The sequence below is a fragment of the Asparagus officinalis genome, chromosome 6 (assembly GCF_001876935.1).
Source record: "Asparagus officinalis chromosome 6, Aspof.V1, whole genome shotgun sequence".
NCBI classification, from domain to species: domain Eukaryota; kingdom Viridiplantae; phylum Streptophyta; class Magnoliopsida; order Asparagales; family Asparagaceae; genus Asparagus; species Asparagus officinalis.
This window is the reverse complement of record NC_033799.1, coordinates 47,690,619-47,702,600: the sequence shown is the minus strand read 5'-3', so window position 1 is coordinate 47,702,600 and position 11,982 is coordinate 47,690,619. Positions and strand designations below refer to the sequence as shown.

The window sequence follows — 11,982 nt, the reverse complement described above, 5'->3', positions numbered from 1 at the left end:
TTTGACGCCTACATGGTCTCTTCCACACATGGAGGATAGGTTACATTTTTAGACAAACTGTCATCTCTCCTAACAATGTCGCACTCCCAAGACCAGAAGTCTATTTCATGCATGGGCAATAGCCCGAGGCAGGGAGGCAATCTGACATTATTGTTGAAATGGGGGAGGTTGTCACCCCTCCATCCAGCGTCATATCTGGGAATGGAGGTGATCGTCCTCCTCTTGATATAAGCCAAGGTAAACCCAAGACTTCCGTTATCCGAGGATGGGGGAGACGCGAGGAGGGAGAGGGTTGTGAGAACGTGACATCTCAGTATATCTCAGGCTTCCTATCTTCCGAGGTTTGTCAAAAATAATATTCAAAACAGAGCTTAGGATAACTGACAACTCGATATCTATCACGCTATACATCCTAAGACATGTGTGTGTGTATATATATATATATATATATATAAAGACTCTTCATATCATGCAATGATCCCTAACAAACATGAGTAGATAGAAACTTTGGTTGACCATCTACTTAAGTTGACATAAGAATTGCTCTATATATATATGTGTGTGTGTGTGTGAGGAAAATGAGTATGCTTGGTATCAATTATAAATTTTGTGCTTGGTAGTGAGTTGTCCTATTCTCATCCACTCATTCCAATTCCCAACCACTCCCCAACTCATGTGAATGTGGGCCCCGATTTTAATGAGTGGAGAGGAATATGTCACCTCACTACTAAGCACAAGTTTTTGTTTTGTAGGTTACCAAAAATACTTATTTTTCTCTCTCTTCTCTCTCTCTCTCTCTCTCTCTATATATATATATTATATATTATAATATATATATATATATATATATAGTATATATATATATATATATATATTAGTATAATATAATATATATTATATATATAGCAAGACTCTTATCAACTTTAGTTTTGATGTCCACCAAGCTTACTAGCCACACCATTTAATTAATATTAAAACACATTTTTATATATATAAGATCCCTAGGCCATTATGAGTGGCTTAAAAACTTTGTGGACATACTATTCCCGATCCACTTAAGTTGGACACAAGTTTTCACCTATATATATATAATATATATATATATATATATATATATATATATATATATATATATATATATATATAGTATATTATATAATATATATATTATTATATATATAATTATTTATATATATATATATATATATGGAAGACGAGAGAGAGCAGATGAGAGAAATTAGGTATGCTTGTACGAAGCACAAAATTTTGTGCTTGGTTGTGACAGGTGGCACAATTCTCACTTAAAATGATGTGACACAATCTACACCATTGGAATAATGTAGCGAGAGAGAATATCACCATTGGTGGGGATTGTGACATATCTTTAATTTTTCAATCGGAGGAAATCATCCCTCCTAAACGTATGAGCAGAGAATTGTGAGTGGTGGAGATTTGGTCTTACTTTGATGAGGATGGTGCGGATTATGTCCATTATTAGGCCGACTAAGGAGGAAATCCCCTCCTATTGACGAAATGAACCCATTAAATCTTTTATATATATATAATATATTATATATAATATATATATATATATATATATATTATATACTATATTATATATATATATATATATATATATATATTAATATTATATAGTATATCCAGAGATTTCTATTAGTGTATCGTAACAGTCCTCATCATATCACATATCAGTTAATGACGACAAAAATCAATGCAGAAATGCAGATATATATCCATAGAATCAGAAGGGTTAATTAATTAGAAATCCCTCTCAACTTGCGGCTTGTTTCAGAAAGCCCCCCTTAGCTATTTTAACATTAAATAAATACCCCCCCCCCCCCCCTTATATTGAGGGTGTTGTAGATAACCCCCTCAATTTTCAAAATATGACTAACACCCCCCTCCCCCCCCCCCCTAACTTGGGAATGTCTCACAAAACCCTCTTTATCTTTCTATTTTTTTGAATAACCCTCCAAATATTATTAATTTGATTTATGCAATGATTTAAATATCATTGGTTGAAAAAAAACCATGTATATTTAAAAACCCAACCCAATAAAAAAATTAGACTTAGTTCTATGAGTTTTGATGAGGAAATTAATCTTTAAAAATGTCAAAGGTTTTAATTGTTTCAAACATTACAAGCATGGACAAGCAGAAAATAAAGAAGCTTAGTGTTTCAAAAAAGAAAGAAAAAAAAGATTTGCACGTGAACCTAGCAATGGATCACTACGGTAAAAACTTTAATGTCTTAAGGATAGTAAGGTCATTTCAAATCATTTGTTTCTTTATATATTAAGTATATTTATAACCAAAAAATTTAAAAAGAAACGCTACGGTAAAAATTTACTTTTTTAGGGATACTAGGGTCATTTTAAATTATTTGTTCCTTTAAATATTAATTATATTAATTTTGGGGGTTAAGTGAGAAAAGTTAGGGGGGATAAATCATATTTTGAAAGTTGACAGGGTTATCTATAACAACTCCTTAATTGAGAAGGATTTTCTAGAGTTAAAATAGTTGAATGAGATTTTCTGTCGAGGGGTTTTCTAAAATTAACCCAGTCAAATAATTGATCTCAAATAGCAATTACAGAGTCTCAATGGTTCAAGGCCTCAACATACTACACAGCGTCAACGTAAAGTACCAACGCCACAAACAAGGATATGATAAATAGTTGAATGGGGTTTTCTGATACGAAACCTACAGTCGAGGGGTTTTCTAAAATTAACCCAGTCAAATAATTGATCTCAAATAGCAATTACGGAGTCTCAATGGCTCAAGGCCTCAACATACTACACAGCGTCAACGTAAAGTACCAACGCCACAAACAAGGATATGATATTTGACTCATGCTGAACTTTTTTGTGCTTCATCTATTTCTTAAGGGATATTTGAGTGAAATAAACGTACCGAGTATAGGTAGCAGCAGATTCTTCTTCTTTCTTTCTTTTTCTTTTGGTGCTATTGTACTCTTTTAATGTCTTAATTTGACCTTTAGATATATACTATTATTAAGTTGGTTTTCCAAATATGGTAACAGCGTATTTCGCCTCTACTTTTGTTAGGAGCATTCTAAAATATTCCAACTAGGCCTGTCCATTCCGGCCCAAGGTTTGGACCGCCCGGACTCGGGAAAAGCTTGGGGTTTTGGGCCAAACCGCACTAAACCCAAGGCCCGGACCATCCTGGACTCAGGAAAAGCTTGGTGCAATCCGCATTGGGCCCGGCCCGGCCTGGAAAATGGTCGGGCCGAAGTACTCGGTTCCGGGCCTAGCCTAGATCCAGCCCGGTCCAAACGGTCAAAAAACTAAGCATTGGATCGGGCGGTCCGGACTCAGCCCGGTCCAATGGTCAAAATTCTAACTGTTGGACCGGGTCAGGCCAGACCTGGCACGGTTTGGGCTGCCCAAATAGCCTAAAACAGCTATTTTAAGAAAATTTTAAAAAAAAGAAAAAATAACCAAGCCAGCCCGGTGTCCAACCCGTTCTGGACCGGACCTGGCCCAAGCCCACCGGGTCTAGGTTCGGGTCACCCATTTTGCCCAGCCCAGACTAGGATTTCCAAGTCGTGTCGGCCCGAATGGACAATCCTAATTCTGACTATATTCTCTAAAAAAACAAGTTAGATTATTAGGTAGTTGTTGTAGCGAAACATTGTTCATAGCGACAACGCACCTGTCTTGATCTAGAAAGATTTTGTTGGTTTTTTTGCTTTGAAGCTGAAGTTTCCCTCCATTTATTTTTGAACTCAACTACATTCAAAGTTGTATATCTTACTTATAAAGCCAATGTTACTCCCTGTCACGCCCTAAATTTATAGCGGAAATTTATAAATATGATTTATGCGACAGCATCGACCCATGCACGAGACAAGTCCTGCACATGAGTCAAGCCATTCACTTCATATCACATAGCTTATCTCAAAACATATATAAACATCTTGATGATAGAAGTTCAGAGCCACTATATATATAAAATCAGTACTTACAACCTACAAGCTCATCATTACAAGCATTACACAAAATAAAGCATATTGTTGATTGTATGAAACACCAAAGAGAAGGTTTTTCCATATAACGCCTCTCAGCCATATGCCACAACCAAAAGTTCAGCTTATAATATAGCTAGGCAAGATCTGAAAGTTTTAAAAAAACAACGGGGTAAGCTAGGGCTCAGTGAAAAACATTTCCCACTAGAGTTCCTAGATAACTAACATAATAATAATAATTCCCAAAAATAATAAATTATAAGTTTTGCACAAGAAATTTCAAAAATAGCAAGGTATGGTCCAAACTGTAGAAAACGGCATTGAATTGTTCAAAGTGTTGGAAAACAATAAAATTCAGCAGGCCATAGGTGTGGTGCGTACCACACCCGAGTGTGGCATAATCTTCCCTATTGTCAGGGGTGTGGTACGTGCTACACCCGGGTGTGGCAGACGCGTTTTCAGATTCCCATCCCGTTTTAGATTGTATTTTGTTATAAATAGAAACACGCGTTTTTAGGGTTTCTTAAGCAGAGAATTAGCATTGTTTTGAGCACTTTGAGAGGGAGATATTGTGAGGGAGTTAAGATCTTTGGTTAGGGTTATTTTTGTGAGTTTGTGTGAGGTGTAACCCGTTGTAATTCTCCTCCATATAGTGAAATCTCCCCCATCCTCTCCCCGTGTATGTAGGCAATTGCCAAACCACGTAAATCTCTATATTTGTGTGATTTTGGTCGTTATTTTGGTGGATTGCACTCGTGTTTGGTTTTAGTTCTTCTCTCATCGCTCGTCGACTCGTTTGGTTCGTGAGCACGCTTCCGCACGGTGCACGACAATTGGTATCAGAGCTCAGATTTTCAGATCTAGGGTTTTGCATTGGGTGGAGGAAAATTCGCTGTTGGAAGCTTGGTTCTTGGAGATCTAGGCTTCAATGGAGATAGCATTGTGGAGTTGCCATTGAAAGATCTCACTTTCCTTGTGTGGCTCGGAGATCGTGTTGGAACCCTATCTAGGGTTTAGTTGGATAATTTCTCAATTCTATCAAGTTTGAATCTTTTTTTACAATTTAGAGTTTGCAAGCAATGAGAGAATAAGTTGGTGAAAGTAGCAAGGCGATGATGATTACAGTTCAGGTTGCACTTCAAAATACGAAGATCGGTGTTGTGAAGTATGACGACAATATTAACTTTGGTTCGTAGATGAGTGATGTGCAAGATGAACTAAATGCTCAAAATTTAGAAGAGACCATCATGGTCCATGAGAGGCCACCGAAGTGTGATGAGGCGGTATAGGACAAGATGAACCGAAATGCTTGTGGGGTAATAAGATCTTGTTTGGAACAAGAATTAAAGTATGATATGATTGGTGTGACGTCTGCGATAAAGATGTGGGAGATTCTTAATAATAAGTACCTTACGAAGAATGTTGAGAACCATTTGCACTTGTTGCGAAGAATTTTTAGATTCCAGATGTCCAGGGGTACCTCACTTGCGGATCATGTGAACAACTACACAAAGTTATTATCTGACTTGGCGAACGTTGATGAGAAGATAACGGATGAGTACAAGACGATTATTTTGTTAGGCTCCTTACCCGATGAGGAGTATGATACATTCGTGCTCACTTTGTTGAATGGTAGATCTTCAATTACCTATAGTGAAGTGACTAATGCGTTAACGAATTACGATCTGAGGAGGAAGGACAAAGAGACTTTCAAAGCTAGTACTTCAGGAGAGGCCTTGTCGACGAGAGGAAGGAGTCCCTATCCGAGAGGAGGTAATCGAAGTAGGTCAAAGTCAATGGGCCACTACCAATTAGCGAAGAACCAATGTATTTTTTGCAAAGAACAAGGACATTGGAAGAGAGATTGCCTGAAGCTCAGAGAGAAGGAGAATAGCAAGAAGAAGGGCCCGAAGGTCAATGAGGTGAATGTCGCTAGAGGTGATGATTCCAACGATTCATGCTTTTCTCTATTGATTACTCCAGATGTTAACCATGCTAATGCATCAGATTGGATGCTGGATTCTAGTGCTACTTATCATGTAACTCCTCGATGAGATTGGTTTACATCATTCGAGAAGCTCGATGGGGGCGTGGTAGTTATGGAAAATGATCAATCCTGTAATATTTGTAGGATAGGTACCATCAGGATTCGGATGCACGATGGAGTTGTTCATGAGCTGAATGAAGTGAGATTTATTTATCAGTTGAAAAGGAATTTTATTTCCGTTAGAGCTTTGGAGGCAAAGGGATTCAATGTGACTTTTGAGAACGCTGTAGGAAAAGTTACTAAGAATCTTTGGTAGTGATGAAAGGAATCCGTAGTAGGAATCTTTACTATCTGAATGGAAGTATCGAGATTGGCTAGGTAGCTTCAGTTATTTTAGAGGCGGACGTGAGCAGACTTTGGCACTACAGATTAGGGCACATAGGTAAAAAGTCACTGCAGGCGATGTGCAAGCAGGGGCTATTGAAGAGAGTCAAGAGTGGGAAGATTAAATTCTGTGAGCACTGTGTTCTTGGAAAGAAGACAAATGTGAAGTTCAGGACAGTCGTACATAGGATGACAAGCATCTTGGACTACATGCACACGGATGTTTAGGGTCCGACCAAGACGACATCACTTGTTGGTCGATATTAGTTTGTCACTTTTGTAGATGACTATTCTAGGTATGTACACCATGAAGCATAAGAATAAAGTCCTAGAGTTATTTGTGGAGCGGAAGAGGAGATTAGAATTGTAGTCTGGGAGAAAAATTAAGACGTTGAGATCCAACAACGGCGGTGAGTACACTTCAGACCCCTTTCAACAGCTATGTCGAGAAGATGGCATAGAGAGACACTTCATAGTTAGTCATATGCTGCATCAAATTGAGGTGGCAGAGATATTGAATCAGTCTTTACTAGAGAAGGTCCGATGTTTGTTATCATAGAGTTATTTGGAGAAGATCTTTTAGGCTAAGATACTTTCATATGCGAGCCACCTCATGAATAGGCTGTCTTCATCTACGAATGAGGGAAAACCCCTATAGAGATATGGTCAGGAGAGCCAGCGCGTGATTATGATCACTTCAAGGTATTTGGGTGCCCTACATTTTATCATGTGAAGACTGATAAATTGGAACCTCGAGCTAGAAAGGTCATATTTGTTAAATTCAAGCGTGGTGTGAAAGGATACAAGCTTTGGAATCCAGTTGATAAGAAAATTATGCTGAGTAGAGACGTTACCTTTCATGAGGCTTCTATCTTAAAGCTTCCCAGCTCTCATCAGGTGGAGAGCACCCTGACAAAGGAGATATCGCAGATGGTGGAGATTGATATAGATCCACAGTGTCCAGATAATACTGTATCCATTAGAGTGACAACTGAGGTGATGCTAGGCAAGCACAACGATGATTTGGAGGATACATGTATAGTTGAGCAGGATCAGGGACCGACGATTCAGGTTCAGGATTCAATTGCGGTTCGGAGACCTAGGAGAGACATACAATTGCCAGCTAGGTATACAGACACAGTCGTTGCATATGCACTTCCAGTGGAGAGTGTCAATGAGATGGTTCCTACTACATTTAGAGAGGCTGAGCAGAGTTCAGAGGCTGATTTGTGGCAAGTGGCTATGCAGGAGGAGATGGAGTCTCTTGACAGGAACGACACATGGGAGCTTGTTGAGCTTCCAAAGGGGCGAAAGGCTATTGGTTGTAAATGAGTGTATACGAAGAAGGAGGGCATTGAAGGCATTCTGGTGAGGTTCAAAGCTAGGTTGGCAGTGAAGGGCTATGTACAGGAAGAATGCATTGATTACAATGAGGTCTTTTCTCCAGTGGTGAAACACTCTTCGATTTGGATCTTGCTAGCTTTGGTGGCATAGTATGGTTTGGAATTGAATCAATTATATATGAAAATGGTATTTCTTCATGGTGATCTTGATGAGGAAATCTATATGACTCAGCCATTAGGGTTTCGAGCTGCAGGAAAAGAGAAATTGGTTTGTAGGTTGAAGAAATCTCTATACTGGCTGAAGCAATCTCCTCGACAGTGGTATAGGCGATTCGATGAGTTTATGATCGGTCATTCGTACACTAGAAACCAGTTTGATACTTGCGTGTACTATCGCAATTCATGAGGAGGTGCGTATATTTTTTTATTGCTTTATGTCGATGACAAGTTAGTTGCTTCTATTTCCAGATCCTCTATAGATGAGTTGATGGAGATCAGCAGAGATAGAGATAGGGGCAGAATTTGTTTGACACATGTGGCTTATTTGAAGAAGGTGCTACAGCGGTTTAATGTGAGTATGGAGACGAAGCCAGTTAGTGTACCATTCGGAGCCCATTTGAAGCTTTCAGCTGACCTTTCACCAAAGATAGTTGATGATAGAGAGTTAATATCGAAGACTCCATATGCAAGCATAGTGGGAAGTTTGATGTACGCCATGGTTTGTACGAGGCCGGATTTATCACAGGCAGTGAGCTTGGTTTCGATATACATGCACGACCTAGGTCCAGGTCATTGGGATGCCGTGAGATAGATTTTGAGGTACATTCGAGGTACTCTCAATGTTGGTTTGATTTTTGTGTGGGACACTAGTGGCGGACAGCTATGTATTGGATACATAGATTTAGACTACGCTGGAGATTTGGATAAACACCGGTCAATGACGGGGTATGTGTTCACTTTGACCCGTGCGCTGTTGTGTTGAAGATGCACCTTGCAATCTATAGTGGCTTTGTCGATGACGGAGGCAGAGTATATGGTGATTACAGAGGCCGTTAAGGAGGCGATTTGGCTTTGAGTACTTTTGGAGGATCTTGGTGTTTCGCAGCGATCCGTCACTATTTATTATGATAACATGAGTGTTATTTATTTGGTGAAGAATCAGGTTTTCCATGCACGGACGAAGCACATTGACGTTCGTTATTACTTCGTTCAGGATGTTCTTGAAGATGGAGATGTGAAGCTTATGAAGATTCACACAAAAGATAATCCAACGGATATGCTCACGGAGGTAGTTCCGAGCAATAAGTTCGATCATTATAGAAACTTATTACAAATTCGTGATTGTTGAGGCCTTTCGAGGCCATTTGGATGAACTACGGGTAGCTTGATCCCTTGGGAGAGGGGGTACGTAGGCAACCATATTGGTGCAGTCAGTTTTGGCGAGACAACGCATTGGTGCTCATGTTAGTATCGGCTCAGTTTTGGGAACACTTCACCGAGTTGGAGAATTGTAGAAAACGGCGTCGAATTGTTCAAAGTGTTGGAAAACAATAAAATTCAGCATGCCACTGGTGTGGTGCATGCCACATTCAGGTGTGGTAAAATCTGCCCTGTTGTCAGGGGTGTGGTGTGTGCCACACCTACACGTTTTGAGGGTTTCTTAACCAGAGAATTAGTATTGTTTTGAGGACTTTGAGAGGGAGGTATTATGAGGGAGTTGAGATCTTTGATTAGGGTTATTTTTGTGAGTTTGTGTGAGTTGTAACCCGTTATTTTAGTAATTGCCGAACCACGTAAATCTCTGTGTTTGTGTGATTTCAACCGTTATTTTGATGAATTTCACTCGTGTTTGGTTTTGGTTCTTCTCTCATCGCTCGTCGACTCGTTTGGTTCGCAAGCACGCTTTCATACGGCGCGCGACACAAACAACATAATGTTGTTATTTTTATGGAAGAATGCAATAGTTTATGTTTCTTTCTTATTTGCAAACTAAATATATTATAATATATTCCAAAATCAGACCCCTTTTTAAAACAAGGTAAATACTATGAAAGAAATGGACTATTAAAGTTGTGCAAAATCAAAGGTTTATTATTTTCTCTATTTCACAGTCAATTGTAAGAATCTTAAATCTCATTGAGTCCTTCATGGATGTGAAAATCACCTCATAGGTCACACTAAGGCTACGAATTATAGTCCAATAACATGGGAATGCGTAAAACACATCACATAACAGATAATTCCCGAGAATCGAATGCACCTAACACTGCCATAGATTACTGGCCAAATACAGAAGGGTCGGAACAGATTTTAGAAGGGGTGAATAAAGAAGGGCCAAATTAAGGTGCATTCACCATATGGTAGGCAGAACACTACGTAGTGGACTTTCTAAGGGTTTAAAGGCATCGAGAATCACTTGTAAAATCAGGAACACATCACTTATCAAAATTGACTAAACATTATCAAATCAAGTGGACGAGTTTAAAACTCATCATTTTAGTTAAAACAGTTTACAGATTTTACTGTTCCCTATTTTTATCAGATACTAAGTCATGGAAAATCTTTGAATCCATTAAACTGTTAAAACATATTCAAAATATTTCTTCAAAAGCTTTCAGATAAAGTAATATTCATAATTATTTGAGATTGCATGAGGGCCAAATTCACTTTTCATATTTTATATGAAATCAAATTTACTTTCAATATCTCATAAGAAATCAAAATCATATTATGAGTTAGGCTGCGATAGAATCGATCAAATCACATGTCATTTTCAATATAATAGAATAATCAAGATCAATCAATTAATAATACTCGTGCAATTTTATAGTATAAAATAGTAGTGAGAAATGAACTCACCTGATATTGTTCGAGTTTCTCAAAATATAAACCTGCTATCGACCAGCTCCTATAGTGTAAAGATATAAAATTAATATTAATTCAAGACAAAGCCCATATTAAAGGTTAATACCAAATTAATATGAACTTATACTAATCACTACATAATCTAGGTCCATGTAGGATCACATAGTAATAAGACACAAGAAAATGATTTATATAGGGTTATTACTAATCTTTACGCAATTCATCGCAGTTTTTTATAACTGTTCTTTACAAAATTTTGGACTAATTAATGATTTATGAACTTTTCAAGGGAATACAAAAAATTTCCAAGTATATATATAACTATATAGTAACCTGTTTGGACCTATACACAATCTCTAAAACTTAAACTAATTGTTTAGGGTCTACTATAAAATTTCCCCTAAATATATTTTCTCCATTTACCCCCTTCTTCCTCCTTCGTTCTCTTCTTCTTCTTCTCCTTCTTCTTCTTCTTATTCTTCTTCTTTTTATTTATTTGTTATTTTTTTCCTTGTTGGCCGCCACCAACGGCCATACTCTAGTCACGCTGCGTTTACCAGCAGTGGAGGATCCCCTTTGTTGGTGGACAGCCAACGACGATACATCACCGGAAACTTTGTTCCTCTTCTTTTCTCTTTATGAATTTATCTTTTTATAAACTCAACAATACACTCAGAAATTCGATTCCCATCACACAATCAAAACCAATTTTCCCCATTATCATCTCCATTACCTTAAATTTCTAGTGATTTTGTTGGATCAAGGAGAAAGTAGAAATATACCTCATTAGCTTAAAAATCTCTTAGCGTGTTGTCTCCTTCTTCCTTCTTTTTCATTTTCTCTTTCACCTTTGATTCCTAATCGACTTAATATCTGCAATAGAAAAATAAATTAAAGAGACTAAGAATGGAAAATGAGGTTTTTGGTTTCTTAACTTCCTTTTGAATTTTTCCATGGGCAGCAACATCAAAAGACGCTTCCCTCTTGCCTCCTTAAATTTCCAATAGTTAGGTGGCATAATCCACAGTGAATGACAGTTTAACAACCTTTCTTGTGTACATTTGCACAACAATCCCCATCAATTTCTATTTGCACTTAGTTGGTTTTGAGAAGATGGTGAATTTTCTTAATTTGTTTGTAGGTCACCACACTGCCCCTCCCCCAAAAAAAATTTAAACATACCCTTCCAAAGTTTAGCTACAAATTTTTACCTATAAATTCAAGTTCTAGCATCATTTATTTTTAAGAGTTTTTTAGGAAACCAATACAAAATATACTGGTTTTTTGAGGAATCGCCATGAAATTTTCAGTGTTCGTGAAACCACTAAAAAATATATACCTTTAACAAAATGCTACCGATCAAACATTAATTTTCATTCATATTTTATTA

At 37.7% G+C, this 11,982-nt stretch overlaps 1 long non-coding RNA gene across 1 annotated transcript; it reads right to left on the bottom strand.

The window, feature by feature from the left end:
* Window positions 4,018-11,573, bottom strand: LOC109844265. The gene is made up of 3 exons (XR_002247958.1): window positions 11,375-11,573; window positions 10,587-10,635; window positions 4,018-4,160 (listed from the first exon to the last, which is right to left on the bottom strand). It is a non-coding gene; the product is annotated as an uncharacterized LOC109844265 (long non-coding RNA).